This window comes from Giraffa tippelskirchi, chromosome 13, assembly GCF_054371585.1.
Source record: "Giraffa tippelskirchi isolate mGirTip1 chromosome 13, T2T-mGirTip1v1.2.pri, whole genome shotgun sequence".
Classification (NCBI taxonomy): domain Eukaryota; kingdom Metazoa; phylum Chordata; class Mammalia; order Artiodactyla; family Giraffidae; genus Giraffa; species Giraffa tippelskirchi.
Window position 1 is genome coordinate 70,622,769 of NC_137287.1, and position 16,042 is coordinate 70,638,810.

Sequence of the window (16,042 nt, forward strand, 5' to 3'; positions counted from 1 at the left end):
AAAAAGACCCTCTGTGAAAAGGAGAAAATTCTCTTTTTCACAGGCTTGTTTGGAAGATTCAACGGATATTATGTGTGAAACTCGATTGCTGAATAAACATTAGCTACACATAGACGATCAAATGTTAGGCAAATGTAAAGCGGTATTATTTTTATTTTTCTTGGTTGTATCTCACAATTCTCTGAAGTTTCCAGGCTGAACTGGGAAAGTTCTGGAATACCACAGTAGGGCTTGTCTAGCGTTTTCTTTCCACCAGCTTGTTTTGAAAGCAGGAGTACTGGAAATATTGCATAAAAAACCAGGCTGGCTAGATTTCAAGCCCTATTTCTAGACCAGAGTGGTTTGGATCTGCTTGAATAAGATTCTGAGCAGTTGGATGCGGAGACAAAAACCAAACCTCAGCAAACTGAGAAATGACAAACAAACTGAATATTTTCAAATTATGGGATGGTTTAGGGGCTACGGGCAAACGTCCATTAGCGACTAGGATGCAATTATCAAGCATGTTTTCAGACTATGTCCAAAGGGCCAGTTTTTGTTTTCAGTTGTTCTCTTTTTGAAGCAAAATTCCTGTTTGCCTAGGACTTGGGAGCTATGGTCATTAGAAGAACAACTTATTTTGGTCAGTTTCCTGCTAAATTTTTGCTTGAAAATCATTACATTGGCAATCACTAGTTTGTGTTTACTTTATAATAATTCTTTTTTCAAAAGTTATCATAATTAACTGGCTAATGATAATCATGTTCCCTTCAAATAGCTATATGGATGTGAGGGTTGGACCATAAAGAAGGCTGAGCACCAAACAACTGACACTTTCAAACTGTGGTGCTGGAGAAGACACTTGAGAGTCCCTTGGACAGCAAGGGGATTAAACCAGTCAATCTCTGAATGTTCATTGGAAGGAATGATGCTGAAGCTCCAATGCTTTGGCCACTTGATGCAAAGAGCCAACTTATGGGAAAAGACTGACACTGAGAAAGATTGAGGGCAGGAGGAGAAAGGGGCAACAGAGGATGAGATGGTTGGATGGCATCACCAACTCAGTGGACATGAGTTTGAGCAAACTCTGGGAGATAGTGAAGGGCAGGGAAGCCTGGCGTGATGCAGTCCATGGGATCACAAAGAGTTGGACATGACTGAGCAACTGAACAATTATATGAATTAACAAATAAATATGAATATGTGTCATTACAATTATCTCATAAAAGTTTCATTGAGTCCCTTTTCTCTACCAGATAATGTTGAGCACTGAGGGTGGAGGTGAACAGGACCTGGACCCTGGTGCTTTGTAGGGAACACAGACATGGTGACACAGTAGAATGTGCACAGTGGTCCAGATGCCATGCCCCTGTGATGGAGGTGATGGAGGCAGTTATTTAGCATCAATGAACTGCCAAGAGATTCAGTGCACCTTCTCTATGCTATTCCAGTCCTCACCCTGGAACTCTGTGTACTTTGCAGATGTAGAAATCGAACCTCACAGAGGTAATTGTCAAAACTGCTCAAGAACCCGTGTGTGTCTATGTCCAGCTTTTCCCACTTACCATGTTTCCAACGTCTCCTGGGTACTCCTGGCTGCCTCTTTCTGCCGAAACCATGAAAAAGCTTCACTGTCCACTTGGGAGACTCATCCAGGGCTTGGTAAGGGGTGTTGATGCTTCTTGTACAGAATGATGCCCCTGAGGTGGGGGGAGGTGGGGTGAGTTTTGTTTATCCCACCCGGGACAGCCCTGGCTTCATCTGCCACTGCATGCTCAGGAGGGACAGCTCTGCACTAGCAGCCACCTCTGTCCTGCTCGGTCCTCACCGGAGAATAACATGTTACACAGTGCCATGAATTTTTAATGACTCGGACTTGAAAAGTAGTTTCAGAAGGTGAGCAAAATGCTAAGTTAATTGAGCCCTGCCGCTCAGGCTTCCTCTCCCAAAGTAGTTTTCAAGGAAATATGGCTGAAATATCAGTTGTCAGACGATGAATATTTTAAAGCAAATTCTGTTATGCACCCAAGGTTCACTCGGCTCGCTAATGAGAGTGATGAGGACAGTTACCTTTAGGGAAAGGAAGTGAGTTCACTGTTGCCACTTACCGGGGGCTGCTTTGACAGGCATCTGCTCTGAGCACAGAGCTCTGTCTGGGGAAATCAGACCTGCTTGTCTTAACGTCACCTGGTAGGAAAAGCCCCATCTTCCAACGGTTGGGAGCTCTGTCTGTGGCAGAGAGCTGGCTGCAAACCATTTTTATTCCCTTGGCTGATTGTTGAGGTGGAATCCATCACCTGATGAATATTCAATAGGTGAAGTTAAAAAAAAAAGGAACATCTCTGCTCTCCTGCAAAACTCTCTGTGGTCCAAACCGGAAGAAATCCCAAAGGCAGGAGAGGAAAAGTCAGGCACATCTCCTGTCTCTTTGACAAGAGTGCTCTCCACAGACACTGGGAAAGTTCTGACTGAGGGAGGGCAAGGGAAACAGTGTATTTTCAAATTATCTCAGAGAAATAGCCAGAGGGAAAAGACTCTCGCCTTGAAATTAAGAGAATATGAAAAGTGAGCCAGGCATATCTTAATGATGATTGCTACCTGTGATCCAGAAGAGCAGGTGTCCTCAACCTCCAGGATCTAATGCCTGATGATCTGAGGCGTACCTGATGTCATAATAATAGAAATAAAGTGCCTCTTTCTGGGGAGGCAGAAATGTGATGCGCTTGCATGATCCCCAAGTCATCCCTTCCCTACCCAGGCTTGTGGAAAAACTGTCTTCTACCAAATTGGTTCCTGGTGCCAAAAAAAGTTGGGGACCCCTGCAGTAGAGGATGTCTGGCTTTCCCTTGAGCTTGAGATGGAAGTTTGGGCAAGAAAGGGAGAAAAGGAGGCACACTGTGTTCCACAGGGAATGCAACACTGCCTGGAGTTGGCAAATAGCATACAGCATGTTGTTGTTGTTTACTTGCTAAGTCATGTCTGACTCTTCTGGGACTCTATGGACTGTAGCCCACCAGCCTCTTCTGTCTATGGGATTCTCCAGGCAACAATACTGGAGCATATTGCCATTTCCTTCTCCAGGGGAGCTTCCTGACCCAGGGCGTGAACCTGTGTTTCCTGCATTGGCAGATGAGTTCTTTACCACTGAGTCACCAGGGAAGCCCACAACACATTTTTACAAAGGAGAAAACTAGAAGAGTTCTTTCTCCCTGGGCTGTGTGATGAAGTTGGTTTTGCTAGTTGTGCAACTTGTCAGACCACAATGGAAGTGGTAGATATTTTTGCCTGTGCTGTTGAAGCAAGATTTGCTGAATGGTGTGGCTGTAGAGTGACTGTGATCCATCCTGGACAAAAGGGTGGAGTCTGGGTCTCTCACTGTCCTGCCTGCGGTAGTCTCTGTTCCCATGCCCATGACTGTCCCCAACCTGTCCCTTGTCATCATGGCATCTCCCACACCTTGGAGTTACTACCCAGCATTGGTTTGTTGTTGTAAGAACACCATTAAGAAGTACTGAGGGATAAACAATAAGGTCCTACTGTACAGCACAGGGAACCATATTCAATATCCTCTGATAAACCATAATCGAAAAGAATATATAAAAATGTCTATATGTATGTGACTGAGTGACGTTGCTGTACAGCAAAGATTGGTGCAACATTGTAAATCAACTTTGCTGCAGTAAAACACATTTTAGAAAAGGAGCTGAGAAGCCAGACACCCATCATGGAAAAGTATAGAATATCTGGATGATAAAAACTGCATGGATACTATGCTTTCCAGATACCTGGTACTTATTTGTTGTACTACAGCTTATTGAATCTTCACTGAACATGATGGCCATGTATCATTTTCTTCATTTTACAAATAAGGCAAATGGGGCTCAGAGAGCTTATTTGGCTGAAACCACACATCTTTAAATAGAGCCGCTGGGGTTTGAACCCAGGCCAGTATCTCCCCACAACCTGCACTCCTCCTTTACTCCCTCTAGACGGACATGGGGTAAAAGGAGGTAGACCAGTCTTAGGGTGGGAGGCTGTGGCCAGAAGCTCTCTCCATCTTTTCTGGGCAATTGAGAAGTTAGAAGAAGCCCTTTCTCTTCTAACGCTGGCTTGTGGCTTCCTGGTCTTGATTGCTCATAACCTGGCTGTAGGCAACTGTGGCGTCTCAATGCCAAGCACACAGGGGAGAGGAAAGGAGCCATGCATGAGGAAGTTCCAGCCTGAAATCGACACCCACCCAGAAGGAGGGTGGTGGGGGTGCTGGCCAGGAGGCTAGGGCAGGTCCTGGCACATAAAAGCCAGAATGGAGATGCTGGATGGCAGGAACCATCATGCACACCTAAAGTTCCACACTCCAGGTCTGGCGATTTAATCATAGAAACAGAGGTCCAGGTTTCACACAGAAATACTTAATGTAGTTTTTCCAGCCTCATAAAAAGTTCTGAGTGTGTGATACAGTGAAATAATACCTCATGGAAAGGTTGTGTAACTCAACAGCAGAGAGCAAAGCAGACCAGGAATTCCTGCCATCAAGATCCCACTCTGACCAGCATCTGCTGCTGCAGCCTCCAATGCATAGTGTTCTAGACATCCTAGTTATAAGCACTGGTACATACCCGAGTAGCTACATGAAACAACCCTAAGAAGCAATATTGCCTATATGTGGAATAGAAAAAAAAAAAAGGATACGAAAGAACTTACTTACAAAACAGACTCACAGACATAGAAGATAAATTTATAGTTACCAAAGGGGGAGGCAGGGGAAGGGATAAATTAGGAGTTTGAAATTAACACACACACACCACTATATACAACATAGATAATCAATAAGGACCTACCATATAGTACAAGGAACTATATTCAATATCATATAATAACCTACAATGGAAAAGTATCTGAAGAAGAATAGATATATCTCTATGTATAACTGAATCACTTTGCTGCACACCTGAAGCTAACACAACATCTTCAATCAACTATGTGCGCACATGTGTGTGTGCTAAGTTGCTTTGGTCGAGTCTGACTCTTTGTGACCCTGTGAACTGTAACCTGCCAGGCTCTTCTGTCCATGAGATTCTCCAGGCAAAAATACTGGAGTGGGTTGCCATGCCCTCCTCCAGGGGATTTCCTGACCCAGAGATTAAACCCACATCTCCTGCCTTGGCAGATAGGTTCTTTACCACTAGCACCATCTGGGGAACCTGTAAATCAATTATGTGTTTAGTCACTCAGTCCTGTCCATCTCTTTGTGACCCCATGGACTGTAGCCTGCCAGGATCCTCTGTCTATGAAGATTCTTCAGGCAAGAATACTCGAGTGAGTTGCCTTGCCCTCCTCAAAGAAAAAAAAGAAGTTACTACTTTCCCATTTAGCAGAAACCAGAAAAGGCAGAGGAACCAGAGATCAAATTGCCAACATCTGTTGGATCATTGAAAAAGCAAGAGAGTTCCAGAAAAACATATACTTCTGCTTCATTGACTATGCCAAAGCCTTTGACTGTGCAGATCACAATAAACTGTGGAAAATTCTGAAAGAGATGGGAATACCAGACCATCTGACCTGCCTCTTGAGAAATCTGTATGCAAATCAGGAAGCAACAGTTAGAACTAGACATGGGACAACAGACTGATTCCAAATAGGAAAAGGAGTATGTCAAGGCTGTATATTGTCACCCTGCTTATTTAACTTATATGCAGAGTACATCATGAGAAACGCTGGGCTGGAAGAACCACAGGCTGGAATCAAGATTGCCAGGAGAAATATCAATAACCTCAGATATGCAGATAACACCACCCTTATGGCAGAAATTGAAGAAGAACTAAAGAGCCTCTTGATGAAAGTGAAGAAGGAGAGTGAAAAGGTTGACTTAAAACTCAAGATTCAGAAAACTAAGATCATGGCATCTGGTCCCGTCACTTCATAGCAAATAGATGGGGAAACAGTGTCAGACTTTATTTTTGGGGGCTCCAAAATCACTGCAGATGGTGATTGCAGCCATGAAATTAAAAGACACTTACTCCTTGGAAGGAAAGTTATGACCAACATAGACAGCATATTAAAAAGCAGAGACATCACTTTGTCAACAATGGTCTGTCTAGTCAAGGCTATGGTTTTTCCAGTAGTCATGTATGGATGTGCGAGTTGGCCTATAAAGAGGGGTGAGCGCCGAAGAATTGCTGCTTTTGAACTGTGGTGTTGGAGAAGACCCTTGAGAGTCCCTTGGACTGCAGGGAGATCCAACCAGTCCATCCTAAAGGAGATCAGTCCTGGGTGTTCATTGGAAGGACTGATGCTGAAGCTGAAACTCCAATACTTTGGCCACCTGATGCAAAGAGATGACTCATTTGAAAAGACTCTGATGCTGGGAAAGATTGAGGGCAGGAGGAGAAGGGGATGACAGAGGATGAGATGGTTGGATGGGCTGACTGACTGACTCGATGGGCATGAGTTTGGGTAAACTCCGGGAGTTGGTGATGGACAGGGAGGCCTGGCGTGCTGCGGTTCATGGCGTCACAAAGAGTTGGACATGACTGAGTGACTGAACTGAACTGAAAGCTCTAAAATGTTGACTGATTTACCAAAGACAATAAAGCTGATAAGCAACAGGGCATGGATTTGAACTCAGACCAGATTCCTAGGCAGCATTTCTGCTAGTTCTCTGATTGTTGCTGGGCTGTGCCTGCTCTGTAGCTTCTTTATCCTTTTATCCTGTGTTTAGATGTGGTACCACTATGACATTGGACCTCCAAGTTCCCTATCCCCATTCAGGTGACATATCTCACTTGTCCACAGTGACTGGGGTTTCCATGCCTGAAGATGATGTTGTCCTCCACCTGCTCCCTGTCTTTGGTCCAGAAGCTTCCATCCTCTCCCCGGGGACTCCATGATACTTCCTGTGGATGCTTCTGCCCCTTCTGCAGCCACAGCTTCTCTAGTCCTGAAGGGGACATCTAGCTCTGCTAACAAGTTGCAGATCTGGAACTTAGGTCACATTTCCATGTTGATCTTCTTATGTGGGGGAAGAAAAATTGGCCTTTAGACACCAAAGAAGGGAAGGAAAAGAAGGGGATAATACCCAGATTGCTGCTTCTAGAAAACTGACTTGGGAACTGGGAATAATCATTCTCCAATCAGAAGTTAGCAAGGGATGGCTGAGCTCTTTTAAGATAAAGACTACAAAACTGTGTCGAGCAAATTAGACACAGAGCCTGAGTCAAGACCCATAGAAGCTAGGGGCTTTGAGGCTGAAGCATAATTAGCTGCACAGTTTTCAGTTTGATTTTGGTGAAGAGCCAACAAGATGTTGAAAGTGGTGGGGGATGGCTGTCCCCACATTTGCTATAGGGTCACAATGAATCGGATTTTCTATGCAGACATTTATTAGTCAAATTTTCAGACACAAACAGTTTATGAACTTGTTCTGCAACTCACTGAAGCCCCAGCTCCTCGTCTTCTAGAGTTTCCAATACCAAGGAGTCTGTCAAGCTGGATCTCTCAGGGGCACCCCTGAAGGCCATGTGGTGGTCTCTCCCCAATTCATTCAGGGGTGGGAGTGTCTCTGAATGGTTTTAGTGGATCCATATACCCTGAATACCTTTAATTTCACCAGTGGAAGACTATTTCTAATATTCATCGTGCTCGTTAAAAGTCACCAGTTTTCCAATGAAAACCTATTTTTGATAATTGCATACTCATTCACAAAATATTAATTTTGAAAATTAATTTACTGTGTATAATTACTGTTATATTTTTAAATTATGATAAAATATACATCATATAAAATTTATCATCTTTACTATTTTTATGTATACAGTTCAGTGGCATTCAGTACTTTCACATTATTGTATAACCATTACCACCACCCACCCGCAAAGCTCTTTTCATCTTCTAGAACTGAAGTTCTGTCCCATTCATAACTCCCTCTCCCCCTTCCCTTCCTCCCAGCTCCTGGCAGTCATCATTCACTTCTGTCTCTATGAATTTCACTACTCTGGGCATCTCATATAAGTGGAATCATACAGTATTTGTCCTTTTGTGACTGACTTATTTCACTCTGCAAATCCTCTAGGTTTACTCAGGTTGTAACAAGGGATCACAATTTTCTTCCTTTTTTAAGCCCAAATAACACTCCATTGTATGTAGATACCACATTTTGTTTATTCACCCATCCATTAATGAACATTAAGATCATGGCATCTGGTCCCATCACTTCATGGCAAATAGATGAGGAAGCAGTGACAGACTTTATCTTTTTGAGCTCCAAAATCACTACAGATGGTGACTGCAGCCATGAAATTAAAACAGGCTTGCTCCTTGGAAGAAAAGCTATGACTAACCTAGACAGCATATTAAAGAGCAGAGACATTACTTTGCCGACAAAGTCTGTATAGTCAAAGCTATGGTTTTTCCAGTAGTCATGTATGGATGTGAGAGTTGGACTATAAAGAAAGCTGAGCGCCAAAGAATTGATGCTTTTGAACTGTGGTGTTGGAGAAGACTCTTGAGAGTCCCTTGGACTGCAAGGAGATCCAACCAGTCCATCCTAAAAGGAAATCAGTCCTGAATATTCACTGGAAGGACTGATGCTGAAGCTGAAACTCCAATACTTTGGCCAATTGATGCGAAGAACCAACTCATCTGAAAAGACTCTGATGCTGGGAAAGATTGAAGGCAGGAGGAGATGGGAACGACAGAGGATGAGATGGTTGGATGGCATCGCCGACCCAATGAACATGAGTTTGAGTAAGCTCTGGGAGTTGATGATGGACAGGGAAGCCTGGAGTGCTGCACTTCATGGGGTTGCAAAGAGTCAGATATGACTGAGTGACTGAACTGAACTGAACTTAATGGACACATGAGCTGCTTCCACCTCTTGGCTATTGCGAATAATGTTCTACATATCTCTCTTTAAGACTTGGCTCTCAGTTCTTCAGGGTACAAAACTAGAAGTGGGATTGCTAGATCATATGGTGATTCTATTTTTAAATTTTTTCAGAATTGCCACACTATTCTGCAAACTATGCAGTTTTGGTGCAGTAACAGAAGGACTTAGTGCATGGCCCTTTCTGACACAGGGCTGCAGAACCTCTCTGGATGGGACATTCCAGAGAGCATGTAGGAGCTGACCACTCCTAGAATGAATGCATAAACTCACTGCTTCTTACTGAGATATTATAGCTGGTAACTCACAGCCACATGCATACACTGTGTTTTCACAAAGAGTGGGAAGCCCTTTGACAAAAGAGTGTTTTTTTTTCAAGTCTAGTATTTCTTTATTTTTTTTTCCTTTTTCATTAGAATAGGTATTCATTTAAAAGAGGCAGATGGGCAAGAAAGAACACTGACATCATGATGGAAAACCCATCTGCTTTTCCAGTTCTGGTCTTGAATCTTCCTTCTGTAGTAAGAGAATCTTTGGCAATTTCTCCTCCTTGAAACTAGAAAAGTCTCATCCAGATCTTACAGGGATGATACATGCTGTTCAAATACCACAGCTGAGAACCTGAGTCTATTTCTCTTATATAAGTGTTGTCTCTCACTGATAGTGGTTTTCTGAAAGAGGAGAAGGTGGGACTTCTTGATTCAAGATTTATGTCTGGATGTGCTGCCTACCTCCAGGGTTCCTAAGCTGATTACTCCAAGTCATGCATCATGGAGATCAGCTCTTCAAGGGCTGTGCTGTCTGTGCTAAGTCATTCAGTCACGTCAGGCTATGTGTGACCCTATGGACTGTAGCCCCCCAGGCTCCTCTGTCCATGGAATTTTCCAGGCAAGAAAACTGGAGTGAGTTGCCATGCTCTCCTCCAGGGGATCTTTCTGACCCAGAGATCGAACCTGCATCTCCTGTGTTTCCTGCATTAGCAGGTGAAATCTTTACCACCAGCACCACCTGGGAAGTTTGAGGCAAAATCCCCCATGCTTTGTTTTCATCTTATTTGGAAATTTGATGGGGTTGAAGAGGGCAGGCAAGGAGAAGGAACCTAGGCTGCAGGGGGAGGTGGAGCCAAGTTTTCACTTCAAATTCTGTGACAACAGCTCAAGCTTCTACCTCAGCCTGTCTCAGTCTCTTAGTGTTTCACTGCTCCATCCAATTATTGGTTCTAATCAGTGACTTAAGCATGTATCAGATCAAATGACAAAAACCAGAGCCCTGGGCCCTGCCTGGCAGGCTGCAGGCTCACACTGAGGTTAGCTGCAGGGACTTTGACTAGGATTTTCTAGAGAAAAATAAAAAGACATCTCATCTTTTTAATTAATGCAGTTTTTTAAAATTAATGCATTCACCAGTTTTCACCCCAAATTGTCAAACACAGGAAAAGAAAGAAGCCCTTGTACAAATAATAATAGGGAAAATAAGTTCCTCTCTATTAGTAATGGGAAGCATTTTCAAGGTGGGTTTGGTACTTCTTTCAGGTGAAATCTCTCAAAAATCATGGCATAAAAAAAAAAATCATAGCATAAATTATAGATTTGTCCAAGTCTTTTCACCATAGGATATTAAGAGTCTTGTTTTAATAGTGTTGTAAGGAAAAAAGAAAGAAAAGACATGCAAGAACCTCTCATCTAGGTTATCACATGAATCCTTGTGACAACTAAAATATGGTAAACTTTTAGCTTTTTTTTTTTATTGGTTTTTGTTTTAGTTTAGTTACAAGCTTGAAAAGGATTCTGTGAAAAAGATTATTCTAGGAATTAGATTTTGTTCTCTCAGCAGTTGCTCTGGAAAACTTGATCAGGGAGGAGTGAAGGATGATTTTGTTTCATTTGACCTGTTGGATCTGAATCTTCAGCCAGAGATGGAGTAGAGATCCTGAGTGTCCTCCAGTGGTTTGCGAAGTGGAATATTAACTGTCAGTCATGGAGATGGTGCAGGGAAAGATTGAAGACAACAAGAGAAAGGGATGGCATAGGACAAGATGGTTAGATAGCATCACTGACTCAATGCACACGAATTTGAGCAAACTTTAGGAGATAGTGGAAGACAGAGGAGCTTGGTGTGCTGCAGTCCATGGGGTCACAAAGAGTCAGACACAACTTAGTGACTGAAAAACAACATGGTGATGGGGAGCTGGGAGATCAGGCCCCTTTGGGGCTGGTTTGTTTCCTTTGCGTCTGTTGTGTTAAATCTTCTGAATGTGCTAACTGGAGCATGCCATCTTTAACTCTTGTTCTCACTGTGTATTCAGTTATAGCAGCCTGAGCTGACAGAGACACCAACTTCACAGATAGAGACAATGATGAAAATCACATGTCCAGCAAATGGCCAACCCAGCTGTGAATGAGGAGGGATTTTGTGCCCTTCCCTGACATGACTATGAGCCATGCCATGTAGGGCCACCCAAGACAGATGGGTCCTGGTAGAGAGGGCTGACAAAATGTGGTCCACTGGAGAAGGCAGTGGCAAACCACTTCAGTATTCTTGCCTTGAGAACCCCATGAAAAGTATGAAAAGGCAAAAAGATAGGACACTGGAAGATGAACTCCCCAGGTCAGTAGGTGCCCAATATGCTACTGGAGAAGAATGGAGAAATAGCACCAGAAAGAATGAAGAGATGGAGCCAAAGAGAAAACAGCGCCCAGCTGTGGATGTGACTGGTGACGGAAGTAAAGTCCGATGCTGTAAAGAGCAATATTGCATAGGAACCTGGAATGTTAGGTCCATGAATAAAGGTAAATTAGAAGTGGTCAAACAGGAGATGGCAAGAGTGAACATCAACATTTTAGAAGTCAGTGAACTAAAACGGACTGGAATGGGTGAATTTAACTTGGATGACCATTATATCTTCTACTGTGGGCAAGAATACATTAGAAGAAATAGAGTAGCCATCACAGTAAACAAAAGAATCTGAAATGCAGTGGTTGGATGCAATCTCAAAAATGACAGAATGATCTCTGTTCATTTCCAAGGCAAACCATTCAATATCACAATAGTCCAAGTATATGCCCTGACCAGTAATGCTGAAGAAGCTGAAGTTGCACAGTTCTATGAAGACCTACAAGACCTTCTAGAACTAATGCCCCCAAAAGATGTACTTTTCATTATAGGGGACTGGAATGCAAAAATAGGAAGTCAAGAGATACCTGGAGCAACAGGCATATTCGGCCTTAGAGTACAAAATGAAGCAGGGCAAAGGCTAACTGAGTTTTGCCAAGAGAATGCACTGGTCGTAGCAAACACCCTCTTACAACAATGCAGGAGAAGACTCTACACATAGACACCACCAGATGGTCAATACCGAAATTAGATTAATCATATTCTTTGCAGCCAAAGATGGAGAAACTCTAAACAGTCAGCAAAAACAAGACCAGGAGCTGACTGTGGCTCAGATCATGAACTCCTTATAGCCAAATTCAGACTCAAGTTCAAGAAAGTATGGAAAACCACTAGACCATTCAGGTATGACCTAAATCATATCCCTTACGATTTTACAGTGGAAGGGAGAAATAGATTCAAGATATTAAATCTGCTAGACAGAGTGCCTGAAGAACTATGGACAGAGGTTCATGACATGGTACAGAAGGCAGTGATCAAAACCATCCTCAAGAAAAAGAAATGCAAAAAGGCAAAATGGTTGTCTCAGGAGGCCTTACATATAGCTGAGAAATGAAGAGAAGTGAAAGGCAAAGGAGAAAAGGAAGGATACAACCATTTGAATGCAGAGTTCCAAAGAATAGGAAGTAAGGAGAGATAAGAAAGTCTTCCTCAGTGATCAGTGCAAAGAAATAGAGGAAAACAATAGAATGGGAAAGACTAGAGATCTCTTCAAGAAAATTAGAGATACCAAGGGAACATTTCATGCAAAGATGGGCACAATAAAGGAGAGAAATGGTATGGACCTAACAGAAGCAGAAGATATTAAGAAGAAGTGGCAAGAATACACAGAAGAACTATACATAAAAGATCTTCATGATGCAGATAATCACGATGGTGTGATCACTCACTTAGAGCCAGACATCCTGGAATTTGAAGTCAAGTGGGCCTTGGGAAGCATCACTACGAACAAAACTAGTGGGGTGATGGAATTCCAGTTGAGCTATTTCAGATCTTAAAAGATGATGCTGTGAAAGTGCTGCACTCAATATGCCAGCAAATTTGGAAAACTCAGCAGTGGCCACAGGACTGGAAAAGGTCAGTTTTCATTCCAGTCTCAAAGAAAGGCAATGCCAAAGAACATTCAAACTACCACACAATTGCACTCATCACACAAACTAGCAAAGTAATGCTCAAAATTCTCCAAGCCAGGCTTCAACAGTACATGAACTGTGAACTTCCAGATGTTCAAGCTGGATTTAGAAAAGGTAGAGGAATCAGAGATCAAATTGCCAACATCCACTGGATCATCAAAAAATCAAGAGAGTTCCAGAAAAGCCTCTACTTCTGCTTTATTGACTCTGCCAAAGCCTTTGACTGTGTGGATCACAACAAACTCTGGAAAATTCTTCAAAAGATGGGACTACTAGACCACCTTACCTGCCTCCTGAGGAAGCTGTATGCAGGTCAAGAAGCAACAGTTAGAACTGGACATGGAACAACAGACTGGTTCCAAATAGGGAAAGGTGTAAATCAAGGCTGTATATTGTCACCCTGCTTATTTAACTTATATGCAGAGTATATTATGCAAAATGCTGGGCTGGATGAAGCACAAACTGGAATCAAGCCTGCCAGGAGAAATATCAATAACCTCAGATACGCAGATGACAACACCCTTATGGCAGAAAGTGAAGAAGAACTAAAGAGACTCTTGATGAAAGTGAAAGAGGAGAGTGAAAAAGTTGGCTTAAAACTCAACATTCAGAAAAGTAAGATCATGGCATCTGATCCCATCACTTCATGGCAAATAGATGGGGAAGCAGTGAGAGACTTTATCTTTTTGAGCTCCAAAATCACTTCAGATGGTGACGGCAGCCATGAAATTAAAATACACTTGCTCCTTGGAAGAAAAGCTATGACCAACCTAGACAGCGTATTATAAAGCACAGACATTACTTTGCCGACAAAGGTCTGTCTAGTCAAAGCATGTTCTTTCCAGTAGTCATATATGGATGTGAGAGTTGGACTATAAAGAAAGCTGAGCACTGAAGAATTGATGCTTTTGAACTGTGGTGTTGGAGAAGACTCTTGAGAGTCCCTTGGACTGCAAGGAGATCCAACCAGTCAATCTTAAAGGAAATCTATCCTGAATATTCACTGGAAGGACGGATGCTGAAGCTGAAACTCCAATACTTTGGCCAACTGACACGAAGAACTGACTCATTTGAAAAGACTCTGATGCTGGGAAAGATTGAGGGTGGGAGGAGAAGGGGATGACAGAGGATGAAATGATTGGATGGCATCACCAACTCAGCGGACATGAGTTTGAGCCAGCTCCAAGAGTTGGTGATGGACAGGGAGGCCTGGTGTGCTGCAGTTCATGGGGTCACAAAGAATTGGATACTACTGGGTGACTGAACTGAACTGACGTGACACTGACTTTTGGAAATCGGTCTTAAAGAATCCAAGGAGCAAACGGTCAATGTGAAATTGAAGGACACAGGTTTGGACATAGCTCTGGTTAATTCCATGGGCTTCCTCGGTGGCTCAGTGGTTAAAGAGCCAGGTGGCTCAGTGGCCAGTGTAGGAAACACAAGAGACACGGATTCAATCCCCGGGTCCTGAAGATCTCCTGGAGTAGGAAATAGCAACCCACTCCAGTATTCTTGCTTGCAAAATTCCATGGAGAGAGGAGCTTGGCAGCGTACAGTCCATGAGGTCACAAAAAGTGAGACACAACTGAGGGACTGAGCACACACAAGCACTGGTTACTTCCTTCTCTTATACCCTGAACCCTATTTGGTTTTCTGTGCTGTGGCAAAATACAGGATCACTGGAGTGATTGAGTAAAAAATGCACAAGCTTGTAAAGATCCCTCTGCCCCTCCACAAAACTCTCCAAAGCCATTAAAAATGCTTAAGTTGGCTGCATTTTGCATCTAGTTTAATAATTAAGCACTCTTTGTACAAGAGGTGATCTAGTAGGACAGAAGGGAGAAAGCCTGGGTGCAAGAGCTCTGGGAATGCTGCTTCCTTGGTCTTATGGGGGTAACAAAAGAACAGAACCTTAGCAAAGAAAATGAAAGAACTTCCCTTGATATCAACTCATTCCTTTATTTGTAAATGCATAGGTGGAATAATTAAAGAAGAATCACAACTGTTTTCTTAGAATGCGAATTCACTGACTTGTCAGCAGACACATACCAGCCACCATTCCAGGGGCAAGTTACCAGCAGCACAGAAAAGTTCCTTTCTCTTCTGGGTCTTCCATTCCAGAAACAGAGACCATGATGAAATCATGCAAGAAGACACAGTTCCTCGTCCTGCCTGGGCAGGTATAAGAGGGTATGGGGCATCTGAATATGCGTGATTGCATGTCACATGCAACCACAGTGCCCATGGAATGAGACTCCTGAGGTGTCCTGAAAGTTTGGCTTCATGAAGGGGGTCCATTATTCTCTAGGTTTAGGAGGTGAAGGACAGAGACAGAGTGAGAAGGTACCTTAGGCTGAATGAAGACCCAAGTTTGATTAACTTGTTATTAGTAAGTGCCTCTTGTGGGCAGATTGTGGTCTCCTATATAAAAACTCACATCTGGGAACTAGCAATTCTTAGATAAATGGCTGATTCGAGATCTGGGCAAAAAATATAAAAGATAAACAAGTAAGTTTATCAAAACTTATCAAAAGTTTAATCAAAAGGAACTCCAAGGTGACTTGAAGAAACTACCACTGGTAAAAGATAGGTCAATTTGAATATTGGTAAGAATAATGGCAGCAATGTATTGGAATATACCAAAACATGTATAAATTGATAAAATCATAGCACAACTAAAAAGATTCTTTTAGAAACGCTCATGAACCAACTGATGACTTAATACCTTTTTTTTTTGGCTGCGTCTTGAGGCTTGTGAGATCTTAGTTTCCTGACCAGGGATGGAACCTGAATCCACAGCAATGCAAGTGCCCAGTCCTAACCACTGGATCTCCAGGGAATTCTCAACTGGTGACTTAAGAAACTAGTAAACAGAGAA